This window comes from Artemia franciscana, chromosome 12 (assembly GCF_032884065.1).
Source record: "Artemia franciscana chromosome 12, ASM3288406v1, whole genome shotgun sequence".
Taxonomy (NCBI): domain Eukaryota; kingdom Metazoa; phylum Arthropoda; class Branchiopoda; order Anostraca; family Artemiidae; genus Artemia; species Artemia franciscana.
This window is the reverse complement of record NC_088874.1, coordinates 3,616,298-3,623,634: the sequence shown is the minus strand read 5'-3', so window position 1 is coordinate 3,623,634 and position 7,337 is coordinate 3,616,298.

Below are 7,337 nucleotides of genomic sequence, written 5' to 3'. Positions count from 1 at the left end.
TAGGTAAACTAAATGTGATAAATTTTACCAAATCACAAATATTTACACTGCAAAAAAATTAAATGAACTAAACAATTATAGAATTCATCTTTACCATGAGGCTATTTTGAAAAAAATCTGCTCTATTAGAAAGACAATTCAAAATAAATGGCACTGGATCATCTTTTCGCGAACCTCCAAAATTAGCCGAAAATTTCCTTCAGTATTTCCAGATAATTCTTTTGGTATTTATTTAAAAGTTCGTTAAAATGAAAACTAAATTTTTTAAATTGCCAAGTTAATTTATTTTCAGAAAAACCTCTTAATATCAATTTTTGGCTTAAGATTTTACATCTATTTTTAAAATCAATATAATTACTACAAATCCTTGCATAACGAATTAACTGTGAGAAAAACGCCGAATATGTGATATTTGAGCGTATATTACTTTCAGGGAGTGGGAAACTAATCACTTCAAAATCAAAATCATCCGTTTATTATACATTTTAAAACTTAATTTAATATCATCAGAAATATTAATATTTAAATCTAAGAAATGATCTTTCTGACTAGCGCCAGGACTAGGTTCAATAGTAAGCTCTGATGGATATATTTTTTTAGAAATATCAATGAAATCCTTACAATTTAAGACCAAAATATCATCTAAATATCTTTTATTATTTCACAAAACATGTTTTAAATTATTTGGATTATTCTTATCCATCATATATTTATATTCTAGTTGACTTAAAAACAAGTCAGCTATAAATGGGCTGGAATTCCCCCTCATGGGAATTCCCACGATTTGCTTGTACAAATCACCACCAAATCTTATATAAGTATTGTATAAAACAAATTCTAATAACTCAAAAATCATATCCAAGCTGTAACATCTCAAGTTAAGTGTAGTCTTAAAGCAATTTGTCCATATAGCTTTTTTATTATAAGTGTCTATTTTTAAGAACCTTTTACTAGATAAAAGGGAAGATTTCTTGATAACTGTTTTTAAATTATCTAACACTGCATTAAGTGATAAATTAGTATACATTGTCGTAAAATTGAAAGACTCAATTCTTTTAGCTGAAACCATTGTTAAAGAATCTATCACCTGCAGTGAATTATTAACACTCCAATATGGATTAAAGTTCGAAAATTTTTTAATACCAAAACAATAGGTTTTAAGTTTATTTATAATTTCCTTTAAAATTAAAGATAGGTCAGTAGCAGCAATGCGGGTTAGACATTTAGCTGCTCCAGCAATAAACCGTGGTTTAGGGGGATTCTTATGAAATTTTACAGTCCAATATAGGAAAGGCAACTTTTTATCATTGTTATTTAATTGAGCTTAGCTAAGTGGCTAAGCTCAACAAAGACATAATAACAATGTCGAGTGACACCATTGTTAGGCTGGAATCGGAGATTACTCTGTCTACTTCATTTTTTAAATAGTTCATTGTGTTGACTGTTCTTGAGATTTTCTTAGATATGGCCTCAATTTTGTCTTTTTGATAATTGGCGATACTTGCTTGTATTTTTTGCACATGTAGTGTTGTATTCATGGCTGTGTTGAGCCTTTTAACATTATCTCTTAATATATCTAAATCTTCTTCGGTTGACAAACCGAATAGTCGAGAAGCAAGCTCCCTTACTATTGGAATTAAACTTGTTGATCTTTTATATTTACTCCTCCGAAAAAATACTTCAAATATACGGGTTGTGCTTTGTTTGAGTATTTATATTTATGTATTGAATAGTTCAAATAACGCTTCCAACCTTTGTCTATATAATATGAGGAATGCCTGATGAGTTGACATTTTATGGGCATTTTCCATGGTTAATTCCGGGAGGGGTTCTAATTCATTCTTTGCTGATTCGTCAGCCATGGCCAGTCGCGCGCAAGTTTTTTTTACCATCTATGTAGAAAACTTCGAAGACCACACTGCCTTTCCATGACGAAAGTAAAACAGTTCAAAATAGGGATAATACCTTTTTATTGACAGTGAAATATAAAATTATTTAACTGGATATTTCGAACACATATACAGTGTTCATCATCAGCAGTAAAACTCTTTTTCACATAAAAAGACGGCAACAGAAAACAGTCTTCCACAGAGTTCGTTACGAATTACTGCTCAGCTCTAAAATTTAACATCTTCGGATACAGAACCAGCTTTCATTTCTATCTTCAGTGGTTACTACATAAACCGGGTCGTCAATTCTAGAGTACACTCTGGAGCCTGTTACAATCTGGATAATTTTCTTTATCAATTTTGCAGTAGATGACGTTGCATTCTCCATACCAAACTGCTGCTGAATTTCTTTACAATTTACTTCGTCTGATCCGTCGATGCAATCAGACATATCGTCACAGAGCCACTCAATTGGTATGCACTGGCCAGGCTCGTTGGGACACTCATATTCGTCCTTTCGACAACTCCGCGAAACAAGATGGTTACTGATAATTGTAATATTTTTCCATGGCTTCTTTTCCTCAAACAGGTTTACTTTTTCACATAAAAAGACGGCAACAGAAAACAGTCTTCCACAGAGTTCGTTACGAATTACTGCACAGCTCTAAAATTTAACATCTTCGGATACAGAACCAGCTTTCATTTCTATCTTCAGTGGTTACTACATAAACCGGGTCGTCAATTCTAGAGTACACTCTGGAGCCTGTTACAATCTGGATAATTTTCTTTATCAATTTTGCAGTAGATGACGTTGCATTCTCCATACCAAACTGCTGCTGAATTTCTTTACAATTTACTTCGTCTGATCCGTCGATGCAATCAGTCATATCGTCACAGAGCCACTCAATTGGTATGCACTGGCCAGGCTCTTGACATTTTTTGTCTCCATCCATACATTGTGTTCTTCCATAGTCTGTCTCGACAAAAAGAATTTGCCACCTAACTTGTATTCTTCCCTTCTTCGTAGAAGTCCATAACCAGCCTCTTGATTGCCATGGTTGCCTTACTGTTATTAAAATTTCATCGTTCTTAATTGGCATTAGTAAACCAGGGATAGTTTCTGTAGTAATTTTGACATTGAGGTGTCTAACTCTATTGGTTGTGGGTCAGTTGTCGTGGGGTTTGACGAGGGGAATGTTTCTTCCACTTCTGTTATTGGGGTATGTTTAGTTTCGATTGTGATTGGAGTAAATTCAGTTTCTGCTGTGGTTTCCTCGTTCTGAGTATCATATTTCCAGAAGGTAGTCGTTTCGTATTTCTTTGAGGTGCTTTTGGAGATTTCCATTAATTCGTTTGTGTTTTCTTCGGTATTAGAAGTAAGATATGGAATATGGGAGGTCGTGTTGATTTTGGTAGCTTCCGTTGTAACGTTTATTATTCTACAGAAGTATTGACATTTAAACTTGTATTTCGGTTTGCTGGTACCTTTAGTGGAATTTGATCCTACTTCAATATTTTCTATTCCCCTTATTATCGCTGGTATTTTATTTGTTCGTTTTAAAAGGTCAGATACAATGTTTGTTGTTTGGGTTTCAATTGCAGCGGTTTGTTGTGTGTTTGGGGAAATATTTTTTACGTTTTTCGTTTCAACTTCTGTTGGCTTTATTTCAGACAAATTTATTTCTTCCTGTACGGGCTTCTTCTCAGCCTTGTTAGCTTGTTTTGGTCCCTTCCATAGTTCCTTGAAGAAATTCCATACTGTGGGCAATTTGTTTAATAATGCCTATTGTCCATCATGAAATTTTCTTTGTCTAAGTTGGGTCTTAATTGGTTTAATTATATTTTGGGTCTCTTTATTGGTATCTGAGTTTTGGTTTTCGTTAATTGATCTTTTTTCTCTTTTCAATGGCTTTCCCGAGTCCTGTAGCTTTATCAATTTCGGCCATTTTTGCATCAAAATCATCTACTATTCTTTTTATTTTGATTTTGGGATAGGTAGGGGATGGTATGTCTTTCTTTTCTTTATGGTTGCTTTTGCTTGCCCGTAGTCCTTTGTCTTATTTTAAAAATTGAAAAATTGATTCTTTCAGATCAAATGTATTTTTCTCCAGTCTTTTAACTTGTTGGAACAATGTTTCAAATGGCTTAGGGTCTAGCTTCATAAATATTTTCCAAGCGTTGTTACTAGTTAGAAGTGAATTTTCGTGTTTGATTATTATCCCATGCTTGACGACATCTTGTGTATGGGCACTTATATACATGGTCGTCAAAAATGTTAAGATCATTTTTTCTTATCTGTAATTAACATTTAATAAATTATTTCTTGAATAAATATGATAGAAAGGAAAAATGGATTGGGTGACGGTGAGATTTATTAAGTATTATTTGAGTTGTTGAGCATAGATCTAAGGGGCTAATACGCTATAGTCATCAAGAAATAGTATTAAAATACTTAATTTAAAAATATCAACAAATTTAATTTGGAGCTGAGAAAGGAAGTAATGTTTTTTATAAAATCAATTTATACTTAAGTAGTTTGTGGTAATCAACTGTGATAAAGAACGATTTGGCTCAATAGTAACGAAACTTTAAAGTCCAATAGCAAATATCTTAGTAGTCCCAAAAGTAATTAATATATATTATCAGTGTACAGACTTTGACATGGGTTAGGACAATTTAGTTCTAAGAAAGACTTCTTTGTGTATATACTGCCTTAGAAGATTGCCTGATGAGTACTTTCCTAGTCTAATGAAATAATCAAAAAACAAGCTCCCAGGAAATATAAAACTAGCAAGGAATGATGCTCGGCCAATGTAAAAAACCAAAAGGGGATCAAAGAATAGCGAAGACGCTTCTAGTGAAGATTCTGTGTCTGAATAGGCTAAAGGGCGTAAAAACCATTACCAAAGATCCGTGGTATCGCCTATTCCAAAAATAGGCTTATTTTCGCAAGTTAATTTATTCTGATTTCAAGAAAGATTCTTTCGTTATTGAAGTAATTAGGAAGTATTTGGTCATTTTCTCTCTAACGTCAGTTCGCCTGGACATCTAACGAGATTCACTCCCCATCTTTCATTTACCTAAATGGGCTTACAAGACATCTATTGTTTTTTGGTTTTACGCCCGGAAGTGAATAAAAAGTAAAAAAAACTATCAAACAGTTCGTGGTAACGAATTGTGAAGTAAGGAGTGACTCGGCTCAATAGTAATAAAACTAAAAAAAAAACTGAATTTTGATGTTAGAAGATATATCAGAAGAATCGAATTTTCGTGTTAATTCTAAATATAAAAGTTTCATTAAATTTAGTTCTTGTCATCAAAAGTTACGAGCCTGAGAAACATTGTCTTATTTTGGAAAATAGGGGGAAACGCTCCCTAAAAATCGTAGAATCTTAACGAAAATCATACCATCGTATTCGGCGTATCAGAGAACCCTATAGCAAAAATTTCAAGCATCTATCTTCAAAAATATGGAATTTTTTGTCAGAAGATTAATCATGGATGCGTGTTTTTAGAAGATAAAACAGTAATACTTTAAAGTTGTAATCATTAGGTACTTTAATATGTATATTGTCTACAAACTAAAGGACTAACTTGAGTCTTACTAATAATTTTTGTTTTAAGAAAGACGTTCTTAAAAATTTTTGTTTTAGGCCTGGGATGGGGTTAATTCAAGACTTATTATTTGTTCATTACTCGCTACTAAAAGAGAGCTTGGGGGGAGATGGATGGACATTTGCAACATTTACATTAAGGTTATTCTATTGTTTATAAAAATACCTGGATATTGAAGGAAATAATACCACTTGCGTTCAGAGAGAATCGCCGTTAAACTTATTCATGATTTTAGACGATTAAGAACGAAAACTATTTAAAATTTTGCTAACCAAGAAATTTTTCTAACAGCACATGTCTGATAATAGTATGAATTAATTTATTTGTTTGTTACGGCTTGAAGCTTACCTTACTGATTGTGTAGGTGTAATATAGGGGTAGGCATATTTTATTATCAATGTTTTGATTATTGGTTTAAATTAATTGGTTAAAATCCAAAAGGTTCCAAAAGGAACATTTAACTTGTTTCTAAATGCACGTAGTCCAAAGTATTGAATAACTGCTAAATTCTATATGATTTTATTTAAATCTTTTTCTAATTGAAATTGACTAAAGGGGTATGACTGAGAAATTTAGTCTTGAACTTAAGAGTTTGTATGGATGGGAGATTTGGTCCTGTATTTGAGAATTCATAAGGGGATGTGAATAAGAGATTTGGTACTGAATTTTATAGAGGGGGGAGGGGCTGGTCTATATGTTACACAAAAAGTTCAAGGCTGACATGACGGAGTTTACGTGGGCTCTATTGAGGTTTTGGGGTGCTTCACTACAGTGAGAGGTAATATATTTCACGAACCTGCAATAGCCCTGAGCATATTTATTCCTACTGCTCCCTTGCATTCCACATTCTGCAAGCCTAGAGAAGAACAGCTGCACTCTTTCGACGGGGTGAAAATTCTCCCATTTATACTTTGCACCATCTAGGATAAAGTACACAATCTTTTGGGCGCACCCAAAAAGAACATTTATCCCTCACATAGTTGAAATTTTAGATCAATAGCCCCCCCCCCCTTCATAGTTCACTTTCATCTTATAGTCTTAGAGATTATTATGTTATTTCTAATTCTTGCTACTTCGACTTTTGTTTAAATTTGTTTTCCCTGCTTTAATATTATGATTTTTTATTGTCTGACTTTTTTACCGTTTGCAATTTTATGAATTTATGACATTGGCCATTTCTTTGTTTTTTACTGACACTAAACAGCGAATTGGACCTTTTTTGGGTTGTGGGGTTCATCCTCTCCTCATTATCTCGCTCTTTACCCTGAAGTAATTTTAGTAATTTCAAAACAGCCATCTATTCTATTTAAACGGCCTTTATGATTCAGGGGTCATTCTTAAGGAGCTGGAAGAAAGTTCAACCTTTAGTGTAAAGAGAGAGGAATTGATAAGGGGCGAACCACCTTATATACTTAACATAAATATACAAACCTAGTAGTTATCCACGCAAGTTAAATTGTTATTTCATTTGATTCTCCCACTGCGAAAAAAATGTGGCACAAAAGAAGTGCAAACATAATTGTACTTCAGTGGTCAACATTTTCATTTTTTTTTCTTTTATTAGGATGAATAGGGCTAACTCCATCAACAGCAGAAGACCCCAAATAAAAAGTTTTCATTCTACGAAAACTCTGATCAGTACAAAATAAAAATAGTGAGGTTCGAAGTAAGTCCAGGCAAAATTGCCACAATTTGTTTGGAAAAAATAACATATATGGCAACCAAGACTGCTGTAAGACTACAAACAAGCCCGACTGTTTACATAATTTTAAAAATTCAAATATGACTACTACGACTTACAATATCTTACAAAAAGAGCTTATTTGTCAAATC